The 15,977-nt window shown below is 42.1% G+C and overlaps 1 long non-coding RNA gene across 1 annotated transcript in view; it reads left to right on the top strand.

Annotated features, from left to right (window-relative positions):
- LOC141999443 (uncharacterized) overlaps positions 1 to 9,998 on the top strand; it is a 90,063-nt gene extending 80,065 nt beyond the window's left edge. The window contains exons 2-3 of the long non-coding RNA XR_012642010.1: positions 2,165 to 2,400; positions 9,596 to 9,998. This is a non-coding gene — a long non-coding RNA (uncharacterized LOC141999443). The remainder of the gene's footprint in view (positions 1 to 2,164; positions 2,401 to 9,595) is intronic.
- The last annotated feature ends 5,979 nt before the right edge of the window (positions 9,999 to 15,977 follow it).

Consider the following 15,977-nt stretch of genomic DNA (forward strand, 5'->3'; position numbering starts at 1 on the left):
AGTCCAGTGTTCAGAACACCCCCACCCGCCCCATATTGCTGTCTTTCCATCTCAATCACAGTTACGCTGTGAATTTCCCTGGCTGTATGAAGAAGCCATGGGAATGTCTTGAAAGGTCTGAGTTGGCAAGGTTTTTATCCAACACAATGGGGGCTAGATTCTGTTAACTTAACTCTCACTGAATGGTACCTGAGGCTATTTCTACACTGCCCCACAGTTTGGATGAGGGGGTTGCAGTGCACATCGAAGGGCTGTGCTATAACTCCCTGTATGGATGCCGTGGGTGCAAACTCAAAGGTTCTTCATTGGCATTAACGTAATCCTCTTCAAACAGGACCACATTCATGTGAATAAGGGACCTTTAAGTTCACGCCTGCATTGCCCACAGGGGGGGTGTTATAGCACAGCATTTTGTTGTGCACTGCTATTCGCGCGCACACACGCCCCCTCCCCCTGTAGTCGAACTGCGGGGCAGTGTAGACAAGCCCTGGGTCTCACTGATAGGACTAGCCATGGAGTAAGGGGCAGCTCCATATGAGTAAGGAGGAGTGTTGACAACACTTGTGATACTATCACGACTCTCGCAATCTTTGAGGGGCCTAACTCATGGCTTTTGAATGTATGCTATTGCCAATACTGGGATATTAGAATCTGGCCTGATTCTTATGGAAAATGTTTCCAGGTTTCTGTCCAGCTCTAGCAATCAGATGTGTCATTTTAGAGGACATGGAAGCAGCTGTGGTAGCCAAAAGCCATAGACATTCATGGCTTATTCACATGAATTGCTACGTACAGTGATGCATGCAGGGGTAGAGGCATCTCCCATTATGCATTTGCAAGCATGTGACTCCCATGATGCACCATGCTGCAGAGTCAGATGGGGAGTGCATTGCATCATGGGAGATGTAGTCTGGCTAAGGAGCTCAGCCAATAGGAAAACATGGGGACATCAGGACTCTAAACTATGACTGCCATGAAGCAATGCTCCGTGATCGGGAAAATGCAGTTTAATATTGAACTGACTAGAAACTAAATGGTCAGTTCCACAAACCAAAATATTTCAATTTGCGACAAACTGGCCCAACATGAAATGTTTTTTGTTTCAGTTTTCCTGAAGAAAAATCAGATTTTGGCAAAATTGAATTTTTCCATTGAAAAATTCAAATGTGCAGAAACTTCCTTTTCTGTCAAAAAATCATTCTAATGGAAAACTCCCAGTCAGCTCTACCTGTGTCTGCTACACCTTGTGATAATGCTACAGAAAACATTCAGGCCTGGATTGCTGGTTACATTGGGTGACTCTAGAGTTGGGTACCCAGTTTGAAACACTTAAGAAAATGAGGCACCCAAAATTTTGGAAAGGAGTACCTGTGGCACCTTAGAGACTAACAAATTTATTAGAGCATAAGCTTTCGTGAGCTGAGCTGTAGCTCACGAAAGCTTATGCTCTAATAAATTTGTTAGTCTCTAAGGTGCCACAAGTCCTCTTTTTTCTTTTTACGGATATAGACTAACACGGCTGCTACTCTGAAACCTGCCAAAATTTTGGATCACTTAAAAAAAAATTGGGCCTTCATGAGCTAATAAATGGACTGTAGCCAGCAAAGGATGAGTTGAAATGAAAGCTTGTCTTCCACACTTGGGCTAAAAGGTCAAATGCAGTTTTGTCTTGGAAGCGAATTGTATCCATCTTTAGTCACTGGGACTTAGCAGTTACGGAATCACAAAACCACCACATGGCGTTTTCCAGACTTCAAATGCTAATTAAGAGAAGCCTTGTACCCTTCAATAGGTATTTCAGAAACAATTCATTCTCTGTACACCCTGATTACCAAGGGGGAAAAAATGGTTCTGGTTAAAATTCTAAACAGACCAGCATAACCATTGTTTCAGAGGTTACTGGCTGTGTGTCAGACCTGTCTGACACAAAACTGAAAACCCGATTTTCCTTTGATAAGTCATTGTAGCTATGGACGAACACTACTCAAAGAATGTCATATTATGCAGCCTTGCACAGGGACTGAATGAATCTTTCCACAAGGGGTAGAGGGCAAAATTCTTGCTCACATGGAGTGTTTACCCTTGGACTTTGTGCTGGTGATCTTAAATGGACCTTTCCCTTTTAATAATTTTCTGTTCTGATAAATCTAATATTCTCTTACAGAAATGCTCCAGGATTCTCCCTGTTCTCATCACTCATCAACTCCAGCTCCAGAGCCTCTCAAAACACCCTTAGAACTTGCTGAACAGAAAGTTCTGAAGAACAGATCCAGCTTCAGATGAAGCTTTGTTAAGACAGACATGAAAGCAGGAGGGAGAAGCAATTGCAGAGTCGCTAACACGTATGTAGCAATGGCCCTGTGTCCTGAAAGATGCCAGTTCTGTATTGGGGGCGGGGAGGTAAGATGTTTATTGTTTCACAAACTCTAATTATGTGCCGGATATCTAGCTGGTGTAAACTGGCATAGCACCTTTGACTTCAGTGGAGCTATGCCGATGCACCCCGGCAGAGGTCCTGCCCCTGTCTCTGGTGCTCACTGTATAGTGATAATAAATGTTTTATTATGGGCTTCTTGGTATCGTTGGTGTAATTTAGTAACTGACCACTTTTTTTTAACCCCCCTCTAGTGTTGTGTGAAATCCTTCCATAGAGCTGAACTCCAAATGAAACCCATCAGGGTGCTGTTCCCAACTCAAATGTTAGCCCCAGTCCACAAAAATCTGGCAGACCTGGGAAGGTCTGTTCTAGTCAGGAACTTATACAGTGCCCATCACCATGGTATCTGAGTTGTTTGCACAGCCCATCATCCTCTCCTCTCCCAGGTACCCTTTGAACGCCTACCCCCGCCCTGCTGCCATCCCTGGCTACTGCTCCAGGGACCCTATTCATACTGTTAGCATTAAAATCTACAGGGAGCAGGGGTGCTCAATCCACCCTCAACCCTCATTGACTTGGAGAACAGGTGGCTCCCTCCACGAGGCCTCCTGAACATCAGGGGACTCTCAAAGACACCACTACCAGCAACCAAGAAGGAAACAATCCCGTTCCCGTTGGCCACTCCTTTGAGTGGATGTCCCTAGCAATGGCACCCAAACAACTATGGGGCATTTCAGACAGCTTGTGGTTGTTAAAAAACTTCAAATACATACAGCATGCGAAGCAACAGGCAACACTAGAGGGTATCGTTTCCCATCTGCTGCGTACCTGTTCAGGTCACCACCATGCTCCTGTAAAAATCCTGCTGAACATTTGGGGGTGTAGGGGCAGTGGCTGTACATTGCCTACTCAGTCGGTAATGAATCTGATGGTTTCTGTGTTGGAGAGGCCTGGGATGGTTGCAGAGCTGAGGTGTGTTTGGGGCACCTGGTTGAGGCTGAAGGTTTGAATGATTATTTATTTATAGAGCCCTCAGAGTGTGCCAAGTGGTATGGGCTTGATTCTGGTTTTTCTTACACAAGCATAAAGAGTAGTGATTATTGATGTCCTAGATTTACATTGGTGTAAAACTGCTGTGAGATCAGAATAGGCCCTTTGAACTCAACCCCTCTGTGAACTACCTGGATTTGGTCCCATATCTTGTCCTGAGGCCAGAAATATGCTAGGTTTGGTTCATACGTCCTATGCAAACCAAATACATCAGGGTTCACACAGCTGTACCATTTGCCTCGGTCACCTCTTCAGCTTCTGATATTGTGTAACAGTCCCACCATGCCATGTTTCCTTGTTAGGATTATATCCATCCCAATGCACTTTTTGGCACAGCCCAGTGTTCCTTTCTTTGGTTTCCCAAAGTTGTTAGCAAACATCCTGGGCTTAAATTAAAAGACACTAATGGAAAACAGCCCCAATGTATCAATCTGCCCCACTGCCTACAAACCCCCTGGCATTTCAGCCACTGGCTTCAGAGCAGCAATCGATGAACTTACAGGAACTCCTTGAAAATATAACTAGAGAGGATTAAAGGAGGCGGCGGGGTGGGGGGGGAAATAACAAAATGCTGAAACAACTGGAGTGTAGGAAATAATTTGTAAAACTCATGCTGAACACATAAAAGGATAAAACAAGACTACACGTGAAGCATGACTTTAAAAACATGTAACTATGGTTTGCGGATTTAGAGATCAAGGTTTTTCTATAGCTAAACTGAAGACGCTCATGCAGATCCTGTGAAGCTGGGATCTCGGTATGTATAGCAAGATATTAATTCACAGGTTGCAGAAACAGTAAGAAAGCAGTGAAGAAAACGGTGATAGCCAGCACAATATAAGAGAAACCAGGGGGATAAGGTAATAGCTTTTTTGGACCAACTTCTTTTGGTGAGAGAAACAAGCTTTCAAGCCACACAGATTTCTTCTTCAGGTCTGGGAAAGGTACTCCCACCATAGCAGCTCAAAAGCTTCTCTGGTCCAATAAAAGATATTCCTTCACCTAATTGTCTGCCTAATATCGTGGGACCAACCCGGCTACAACTATGCTGCAGTACAATATCCGGCAGTAACAAGGTTTGCAAGTGCTTTGTTGTGGTAAGTAGAAGCTGTGTATCCCTCGCCACCCCAAACCCAAGACTGACTTGGTCCCTCCTGGGGATTATAGGAAAACAGACGGTTCTTCGTGTTTGTTTTCTCATTACAAAATGATTCTCTCCAAACCAAATGGCAGATTTCTCATCTCCACTGAGGACTGGAGGAGAGAATCTGGTCCTTGCATGGAAAGATTGTGGTCCTGATTCTTTGCTTGCTTACACCAGTGAAAGGCCATTGACATCAGTGGAGTTACCCCTGATTTACACTGGTGATGGGAGACTCAACCCCAGGGTATTTGCTATGTACATAGCAATGTGGAACTTTCTTCTGGCACGTCGTTAATTACACCAGGCACATTGGGCCTCATGCTGAACAAGGCTAGGTTTTGCAGTTCATCTGAAATAGCTCCTGCCTCCTCTACAGCTGGTGCTGTGACCACTGGGTCAGCTGTTAACCTTCAGGACCCCCTGATTAGTGGATTGTGTGGCACTGCTTGGGTTGAAAAGGCCTAAGACTTCTGCTCTGGAGTTCCCTTCCTTTGTTTATGCCTTGCCTGCTGATGTACAGCATCCTGTCTCCAGCCTCTCCCTTCTGGAGCGGGCATGAAAATAATTTTACAGTCTTGATGACTTTCTTTCTTGCAACTTCTATGTTATGTTTCCTTTTTTGGCAACCAAGAATTTGAGTGCTGAGAAAACCTTGTAAAATGTGAGTTTTTAATCTAAAATTATTCCAGGCTGGATCTGAATGCTCCCATTAAAGTGTGGCCAGCTTTTCTTTTAATTCACTGCAGCAAGGCTTAAGAGTTAGGGGAAGAAAAATCCCATTAACACAACATACTCTTTGAGAAACTTAAACTCCATCCTTCAGGCATTATTTTGTACTTTTCAATGTTTCAAAATTGAATCATGAGTGCAACGTCAGCTGTAATTACTGGAGCCCATTACAGGAACCAGGGACAGGTGGCACTTAAAGAAATTGCTCTGGTGTTGGAATTTGTCAGTGAAAGCAGGACCAAGAGCTGTAGCTCCGGCTTACTGCAAAGCTCATCACATAATAGATCATAGCAGAATCTCCTCAAGCATACAGGCCAAAAGAAAATTGCGTGTAAGCAAAAGGTGAGTGAATGTCACTGCTAAAAGATGAAAGTACTCTTCTTTTGTGGGCTTGATCCTGGATCATCAATGGTGTCTGAATGGGTTCCCTGGCCTCTCCCAGCAGGCTCACTTCCCTTCCTAGCTCTCTGATATCCCCATTATTCTCTTAAACTATCCATTGCAAAAACTGAGCTACTCAGCTTTCCTCTTACATTATCCCCACCCCTTTTCTGGATTACCACCGGACGCTCCACTATGCTGCCCATTTATAAAGATTAGAAACATTTGGGTTGTTTCGACTCCTCCTCCCATTCTGCCCTCACTGCCAAGCCTTCCTGCAGTTCCCTCTCTAACATTTCTAAAATCTGATCCTTTGTCATGTGCTTAAAGTTAGGCATGTGCTTAAGTACTATGCTGAACTTCAGCCGTGAAAAGGACGGATACTCTTAGGGTTAAGTCACTGGACTGTACTCAGGAGAGCTGGATTCAGTTCCTGGCTCTGTTATAAACTCCCTGTTAGAGAACATAAGAACAGCCATACTGGATCAGACCAATGGGCCATGTAGCCCAGTATCCTGTTTTCTGACAGTGGCCAATACCAGATGCTTCAAAGGGAATTAACAGAACAGGGCAATTATCGAGTGATCCACCCCCTCTCATCCAGTCCCAGCATCCGGCAGTCAGAAGTTTAGGGACACCCGGAGCATGGGGTTATGTCCTGACCATCTTGGCTCTATCCTCATCCTGGATCTATCCTCCATGAACGTATCTAATTCTTTTTTGAACCCAGTTATACTTTTGGCCTTCACAACATCCCCTGTCAATGAATTCCACAGGTTGACTGTACACTGTGTGAAGGACTTCCTTTTGTTTATTTTAAACCTGTTGCCTATTGGTTGGCCCCTGGTTTTTGTGTTATGTGGAGAGGTAAATAACACTGCCTTATTCACTTTTTTCACACCGTTCATGATTTTATAGACCTCTATCATACCCACCTTTGTCATCTCTTTTCCAAGCTGAACAATTCCAGTCTTTTTAATCTCTCCTTTTATGGAAGCTGTTCCATACCCCTAATCATTTGTGTTGTCCTTCTCTGAACTTTTTTCTATTTTCAGATGGGGGGGGGGACAAGAATTCCTGCAATATTCAAGGTGTGGGCATCCCATGGATTTATTGTCCTACTATCTATCCCTTTCTTAATGGTTCCTAATATTCTGTTAGCTTTTTTTGACTACCATTGCACATTGAGCAGATGTTTTCAGAGAGCTCTCAACAATGACTCCAAGATCTTTCTTCAGTGGTAACAGATAATTTAGACCCCCATTGTTTTGTATGAATTATTAGAATTGCATTTCCAATATGTATTACTTTGCATTTATCAACACAGAATTTCATCTGCCATTTTGTTGCCCAGTCACCCAGTTTTGTGAGATCAATAGATCTCATCCACCTTAACTCCCTAGTACCTTGGGACCAACACAAATACAATTAAACTGTATAAACTCTCTGTTTATCTTCGGGAAAATTATTTAATCTTTGTGCCTCAGTTCCCCATGTTTCAGCATCCAGCAACCAGATAGCCCAGGACTGAGGGAGAGTAAAGGGCACTTTTTTTTTTTTTAACATCCCTTCTCCTCAAAAAAAACCTGCCCCACCAAAATAAAAACCCTGATCTGATCAACTCTGGACTTTGAGGAAGTTTAGACCTGAACTTGGGATCTGGGTTCATCTTTCAATGGAATCAATCAATTAATAAGTTAATGAAGCACAGATTTGGACTCTATGCCTTAATTTCATTTATACTGAGTTCTAGACACGCCACATTTGCACCACTTGAAGGTTTTGAGGATTAAGGTTCCCTCATCTTAATAATAATTAGAGCTGATCAAAATTTTCCAATGGAACATTTTTCCACAAAGAAATTGTTAATTTGTGTAAATGTTCTGTGTGAATGTGTCAGTTTTGATTAAATTTTGTTTAGAAAAAAATTGAAACAAATAGTCTTGATCTGCTTCAACCTTATTGGATTGGAGTGTTTCAATTTTTTTATTTTGAATAACTTTTAAAATTTTAATTTCTAATAATATTCTAGAATAATATATAATTTTTTAAAAAGTCAAAATGGAAGCATTTTCATTGACCAGAAGCCAATTTTTGTTGGAAATTTTGTTTAGGGGGAAATTTCAACTTTTCATTCTGATTCAGAGAAAACAAAATAAAGGAAATTCTAAGTTTTGACCCGCAATACTCTAACAATAATACTTCCTTTCTCCCACTTTTTGCCTGTCTTCCCTACTTACATTGTAAGCTCTTTAGGGCAAGAACTACACAGTGTCCTGTACAATGAAGCCTTAATCTTGTTTGGTGTCTCTAGGTGTTCCTGAAATACAAATAATAAATACCAGTTTAAATAAAATCCTGATGTTAATAGGCGGCATTAAATCTGGTCAGTAAGTCTTACTAATTTTTGTATTTATTAATTTGCTTATTGCATGTTTCAATATTTTCCACGTCAGATATTTTACTTTGAATAGACTGCACATAATGGGAAATTGTCAACACTGGGGGTTATTTCTTTGTGAAGTGTGTAACTCTCAATGACAACAGTAATAACATGAACTCATATCAGCACCTGGCTGCTAGATTCTTGTATCCCCTATCTGTATGAATATGAGAATATGTTTGCAACTCTGTATAGCATCACTGGTCCTAATGACTGCCTTGCTTTTTGTTCTTGCTTTGGGTAGAAAAAACGTCCCTGTACACTTGTAAAGCTAATCCATTTGCTATCATCTTGTATTTTGAGGAAAAAATGTTGATATTTAATTTTTATTTATATATATATATATATAAATTAAATATCAGTGCATGAATTTCATTAAATCACATCAGACTAAAAAGCAGGCTTTGTTTAATATCTAAGGATATTTTCTGTGAGACTCACTTAATATCACATTTGTGCAGTGAGTTGAATAAATCTAGCTGCTGCTTACCTTTCTGTAATCATATTACAGTGGCTTCAGATTTCATTTTCCCCAGATTTTCAGCTGGAACAACTTGCCCATCAAAAAAAGATTCTTATTAGAGGCAGGGCTAGCAGCACTAACTATTATTAAAGTTGCTTGACTCTTCCCCTTTATAAGACCCACTTTTCAGTTCGTTATAATAACTATGCCAAACTTTATCCATTTGGGCCAAATTTTCTGTGCCAGGTGTCTGCCTCAGGTAGAATTGTTTTGGAAAACGTTAGTCAAAATGGTCCTGCCATTTCTGAAAACAGGGTAGGGAAAAATTGTTTTGCCCACGCTAAATTTTTTTTAGCTACCTTTTCTTTGAACTGCTCTAACGTCCTTTTGCGTCGGGGATTTGTCTTTTGCGGACCCTGTGAAAATCCACCTAAATGTGGCCAAACCTTTTGAAAAATCACAATTTGCACAGGCCCAGTAGAGACTTCGTTGATTTTTAGCAGCGAAAATATCTGAATATTCCATCCTTGCTGAGCATGCTTGAGCTTCTTACAGCTCCCAGTGCTGGCTAGACAGGGAACATGCTATCCTCCCAGAACAACTGAGCCTGCATCCTCCAGCCCAGGATACAGGGGCAATGCTGGACTTTCCCTGTTATGACTGCTCTGGCTTGGGGTGGGCCTGAGCCCAGGAATTGAGAGAATGGAACCTGTCTCTCCTGTGCTCTCTATGACCCCCCCCCCATACTTGTAGGAGCAGCGTTTTATAAATATGCTATAAGAATTGATGTAAACTTTTCTGCCAGCCATCCTTTTTGAATAACAGAACGGAATGACCATCTGAGATTGGGATCCTGTTTCCCATATGCATTACAATTAGGACCTGTTATAAAGTTTAGTAAGTAAGAGACAGGATCTTGTATTGTGTCTGTGTTCAGGAGATTAAAGGAAGGCTTAATTTACGATGTCTTTTGCTCAATATAAACTGACACTGTTTGTATTCTCGAAGGTTTCTGTCAGAGACTGTTTGTGTGAATGAGGAATGCAAGCATCAGGAAAAGATAAGGTGTAAAAGCCATCACAAATGTCCAAATGGTCAAGAAAAAAGTGAGAGACTTGGAAAGACCAGGAGACAATCAGAAAATATCCATTGTATCGGATGCTAAACATGTTAGCAGCACTGACGACCTCAAAGGTGAGGCAGGCACCCCTGAAGGCAAGACAACAAATAGGAGATAACGATGGGAAGCCCGACAATAACTTCAAATGATAACAGCAGAAAACCCCAAGAGTAACACGACTTAAGAACTGATGATTACAGGATGGCATTGCAAAATGCATGGACTCAAATGGAAATTTACAACTATAAAGATGGGGGGCTTTGCCATGGAACTCTGGGTTCAGTCCTGCAAAGCATCAGATCGCGACCGACAGAGCCCAGCTCCTCACTCGTGCTCAATCTAAATGGCCATTAGATTGACTCGAGCTATAACAGACTGGTAACTATAAACATCAACTGGCAGGACTGCGTGTGTGTGTGACTGAAAAGCATATGCTAACTGTTGTATTTTCAATAAATATGGTGAGCTGCCTTCTCTCCTGTAAAGATCCCGTGTGCTTCTTATAAGTATAACATGCTGGCATCCAGGCAAAGTGGAGGAGGAAGCTGCCTGAGAAGACACAAACCTGACCAAGGGGGAGAGAAGGGGGTAAACTGGGACAAGGAATCTGTTAAGACTTGAGGGACAGAGGGAAAACTGGAACTGTCTGGTCAAGGAATCTGGGTGTCAGGTGGGAAGAGGAGACTGGGAGCAGGATGTGTGGGGCAGGGAAGACTGAGACATACTATTTTTTCCACAGGACCCGTGCCTCATTCAGAATACAGGATGCCTCTGCCCCAGGGAATGAATCAGCGTCATGTAATAAAGGAGGGTGTTGTCTGCAGAGCCCCTGCCTAATTTGTTGCATAAGCCAGAAAGTGTGTAGTGAATGAGGCAGGGGTTTGTAGGGAGAGAAAGGGTGGTCTCATGGTGAAGGCAGTCGAATTCTGCCCTGGAGAATGGGATTCTATCCCTGCCTCTGTCACAGAGTTGATGCTAGGCAAGTAACTTAACCCAAACTTTTCACAGGTGGTCACTCATTGTATGTTCCTCATTTTCTAGATGCTTGACTTGAGACACTGGGGTCTGATTTGCAGGAATGCTGAGCAGCTGAAGTCAATGGGAGCTGTGCCTGGAACATATGAAATGCTATATAATGCGAAGTACTCTAATAAATCAGGTCCTATGTGTCTCAAATTGGGCACCCAAAATTAGTGGAAATTTTTTACCTTAATCTCTTTGTACCCTAGCTTTAATTCTACTCTTCCCCACAAAGAATCCAGTTCAATACATACCTCATCCAAACTGTCTAGATACATGTGGGCCAGGCCCAAACCCTAGATGATTTGAAAGCAGCTAAATCTCTTGAGGCCCTGAATAGGTCACTGAATTTATTTAGCTATTTGGAAGGTAGGAGTGGAGGAAATGTCAGCCTTATATAAATTTGCTAGCGAGGAGTGAGCTGCTCCTTCCACATCTGCTGGGGTGGGACAGGCCAGCCTGACACGTGGTGCAATATTACACCTTGTAGCACCTGGTCGTGGTACTGATATTGTGCATGGCATTTAGCCATCCAATGTTTTGGTACTCTTGAGAATGCCAAAGGCAGGTAAGCCAAGGATAGCTTCCAAACCGTGATGAATGCGGAGTCTGCAAGCATGCAAAGGAGATTAAATAAATAATTTAAAAAATTAAGTGAGAAATGTCAAGGATCTGATCCTGTATTGCTTAATCTTGGCAAAACTCCTGTTGAAGGCAATGGGAGGAGTTCAGGTGCAGGACCTCCATGGGAAACTTTAACTTGTATTAACAGTTAAACTCTTTGTTGATATTTTTCTTGTCTCAGTATATTTATCAGTATATTTATCCGTTTCCGGCAATGCTCCCCCTGTTTTCAGTCTCCCATGATTCCAAGTAGCTCCTACCATTGGAAAGGTAAGTAGGATTTCCCCATCTGGTTCAAGAGGTCTTTCCTATCACCTTGCATGTCTGATAGCAAGTGTAATGGTATCTCCTAGTAGGCCAGTAGGTGCTGACCTCTGCCATGTGACAGAGCTATAACAACCATTTGTCATTCTGACCAGTGTCATGTGACAGGAAATAAACACCAGTCTCTTATCAGTATTCGTGTGTGTCACACTGTTAGTGCAACAGAGTGGTTTCCCCCTTGTGTCTCCATCTTACCTTTTTGGAATCCAGGTAACTGCTAAGCAGACTTCATATTGTATCCCCAGCTGAACCAATACAAGACTAGCTGAATAATAAATGATGCAGGCCATACCTCTGTGGTGAGCTACATACATTTTATGCTGGAGAAATGAAAATGGATCAGCCTAGAGCCTTGGCTATATCAACTTTAAAAAAAATCATGAATCATCTATTTTAAAATGTTACCAAAAGTTGACCAGTGTAATAAGAGGGAAAATTAATTTCTAGATATGACAAATTTATGAGTCTGTAAATCCTGAGATCTTTTTATAAGAGCCACTTTAAGTTAGAGACAGTGGAGTATCAGAACAGAAGAAAGGTGTCCTAGTAGCTAGTACACTGACTTGGGCCTTAGGAGATCTGGATTCAATTGCTGGCTTATGGGGTGACCTTGGCCAAGTTAATTAATTGGTCATATACCTCAGTTTCCCATTTGTAAAATGGGGTAATTCTTCCCTCCCTCACAGGGTGTTGTATGGGGCTAGCATCCATTGAGGAATGTGAGGTGTGCTGTTACTGTGCTGATGGAAGTCTTAGGAAATTACTTTTAAGTTGAAGCTGAGAAACCCAGAACAGTGGGAAGTTTTCTAAAATAGAAAGAAATTTCTAGCTGTTGCCTCAGGAACCAAGGGGACCCAGGTGGTAGTTTAGGCCATATTAAAATAGCTCGTGGGTGTTACTGATGCAGTGAAGGAAAGGCAGTGCAAGGAGGATGGAAGAATCTGAAATAGTTTGGATAATCTAAAGACCTGGCACATAAGGAAGCTGGATTAAATGACCATTAGAGACGGGTCAATTGTGGGAGTGGGATGAAGAGTGGAGGGGGATGCAGTTTTTAGCAGCTTCTATTAACTGCATAAGTTCAGCAGTGGGGAGATTGCATCATGGTGGTAGCTGCTTTTCCTGTAAAAGCATTTCTGCGAGGGAGGCGCAAGGTCTACCCACAGAGGTCTCCCTCTGCACATGGTCCTTTCCCTATCTCTAGGCTTATCATTGATGAATTGCTTCTCTTCATTTAAGACCATGCATCACAAACAAATGAACATGTTCTCAGGTTCAAACTTCATCCTCAGACATTTTTCCTGTGCTGTGTGTCTGGCAGATCGCATATGACTCACATGTGAAATGATCTTCTGATCTCTATTTTTCAACTCCTGTCCCAGGATAGCACCGAGGACACCATATCTAGCATCTGGAATGAGTATCAGATCAGCTGAGGATCAAAATATGACATGGAGGCAGATTTGTGTAATTCAGAGGCATGCAATCACAGAAATACAGCATGTTGTCTAGCTAGTGCACAGACATATTTGAAAAGCTATTTAAAAATTTCAAACAGTAATGTGGCTCTGGCTAGAAAAAATTTCACTTCTCTAGCATTTACCATCTGACTTGCTGCTTTAATAGCCTGAACTTTTACAGTGTGAAGACCAAATCCTTATGAAAAAGCAACTTTTATAAAAATGGAAGATAATTTGCTGGAAAAATTCACACTTTTCTTTATTTCAGGTAAGGCTGTGAACTCTCAACCCCTGAAAAACACCACTTTGGAACTTCATGTTGCCATCTGGTATTTCTAAAAACGAAAGTCACCGTGAAGTTAAAGGTATTACTTGCTGGTTGAATAACAGCTCTGATAATATCTTCAAAGACCTCTGCCAGGGAGAGGAGCCCTTTATACCTCAAGGGCAGCATGTGAGGCTGAACATGTGCATTAGATTTGAACAGTTGGCTGCAGCTTGGTTTCAGTTAAAGGTTCTAATCCCAGGCAATGGGTTTCAGTGAACACTAGATTAGGCACTAGGGGTAAATTTTTCAGAAGCCCCTACCTCTATGATTTAGGTAACTCCCATTGAACATCAATAGAACTTAGGCATCTAAGTCACTTTTGAAAATGAGCCTTCTGAAACTTTGTACCCCAGGACCAGGAAAAAGGTACCCTTAAAGGCAACCAGTCCTGGCAAGAGTGAAACTAGGGAAGCAAGAGCTACCCCAGGCTGACCTTCCTCTCTTATTGATATTCTACGTCAGAGAAGCCTAAACAATCCAAGGGCTAACTAGGCTACATCTACCGCAGGCCCAGATGGAACCTATCCCAAGGCTTGGTGACAACATGTAACTCCATGCAGGCTACCTCAGAAGGAAACTTTGAACCTCCCCACAAGGGCTCAAGCATCCTTGTGAGTTCGTTGGCAGAGAGGGTGGGCAAATGCCTAATTTGCATCTCCCAGTTTCTGAGGGATGGTTTGGGAAACCCAGGACCTGATAATTCTGACCTCACAAAGGAAAATCTAACCTCAGCTGTCCAGACAAAACCGCCCAAAGTTGGGACTCTTGGAATGAACAAACCACAATTAATGTAACCATAACACCTGCATACATCTGATGATTGGTGCCTGCTTGCACCATTACTTCAGGTACCTGAGCAACCCAGTGCAGCATGAAATTACTTCATGAACAACACTGATGAAAAGATGAGCCACTGGAAGGTTAACAAGTCTGGGCTCTGGCGGATAAATGAGAGCAGTGAATTCCAAACTCAAGGAGTCCTCATGATTAACTCCCTACATGCAGTCAGCTCTCATTTATATCAAGGGCACCTGCTAACATGCATGCATTCCATCAGCTCCTTGTTTAGCCATCTTGAGTTTAAATCCAGCCCTGCTTAATATTTGGCTTTAGACTGCAATGCTCTGTTATGCATAGCTTTGTACATTTCATGTGGTCTCAAAGTGCTTGCTGGGATATTTTCTATATCATATGCTTTGGCTCCAACATAGTGCAACAATAATCTTTCCATCTTTGACCTTTGTTTGTATCCAGAGCTGCTAGTTAATTTTCCAATTGTAGCAGCCATTTTCACCCATTTCAAGATTTGAGGGCCTGAGTCTCTTCTCACTTATATCAACTTTACATTGCTCACTCCAGTGACTTCAGCTAAGTTGTTCCTGATTTACACTGATGTAAATGAGAGAGAAATGGGCCTTCAATGCTATAAAAAATACCAGGAGAAGCAGCTACTATTTCAGTCACCTTACCTGCAGTAAATATATCTTCTGTTATACAAGCTTGCAAATGATACCTATTCATACAAAGCCACAGAAACCTGACAGAAATTTCCATCACTGGGGTTTAAAGGATGCTTTAAAATCTGAGCTGGCAGAACTACTATTCATATTCCTAATACATTCATATTACTTTACAGTCCAACATCAGCCCTGCTTATTTATGTCACGAAGCTTGTGTCTCAGCAGAAAGGTTATGAGGAAATTTTTAGCTTAAAGCTTTTTTTCTTCTATGCCCCAACTCTGAGGAGAGACACACATGATCACCATCCTGCAACATCTTCAAGCCCTTTGTAAATAGCTCAAGGACCGACAGACCATGCAATTAGCCATGCTCACTAATCTCTTGGACAGTGGTTCACAACTTGACCATTACTCTCATCACTGTTTTAATGACTTAATGGTTTAATAAAACCATTCCAGCTGCTTTAATAAAGTAAAATGTTCTCTTCACCTCCATTGTTGCCTCTTGTGGAGGCCACATTTTGCAAAGTTGGGGGCCTAAACGTAAGCATGATTTTAGGAGCCTAGGTATGTAGGGTGAAACTCTGGTGACACTGAAGTCAGTAGGGGTCTGGTGCTTGATACAAAGTCCTGTTGAAGTCAGTGGAAAGACTCCCATTGATTTCAGTGTAGGCTATGGAGCAGGCCTCTAAAGAACTATCCCGATTCACTGAGGTGTTGTGCAACCTCTGGACCCACTGAGGCAAATGGGAATAAAGTCATAGCAAGCATGCAGCTCAATGACAGCTGCTTGATCACTCCTTCACTCTGTTGGGGTTTGTCTACATGGGGAGTTACTCCAGAATAGCTATTCCTGATTAACTCCATGTGCGGAGGCTTTTATTTAGAGTGCCTTATTCTGAATTAGCTGAAGCTACTTTGGAAATGGATTAAGCAAATTTGGAATAAAACAACACTCTTATTCCTGAGTAAGAGCATCTGGAGTGAATTGGGAATAGTTAATCCACTTTAAATTCACCCTTTACTTTATTCCAGATGGTGCAGATGCACCCTT

The sequence above is a fragment of the Natator depressus genome, chromosome 15 (genome assembly GCF_965152275.1).
Source record: "Natator depressus isolate rNatDep1 chromosome 15, rNatDep2.hap1, whole genome shotgun sequence".
NCBI lineage: Eukaryota > Metazoa > Chordata > Testudines > Cheloniidae > Natator > Natator depressus.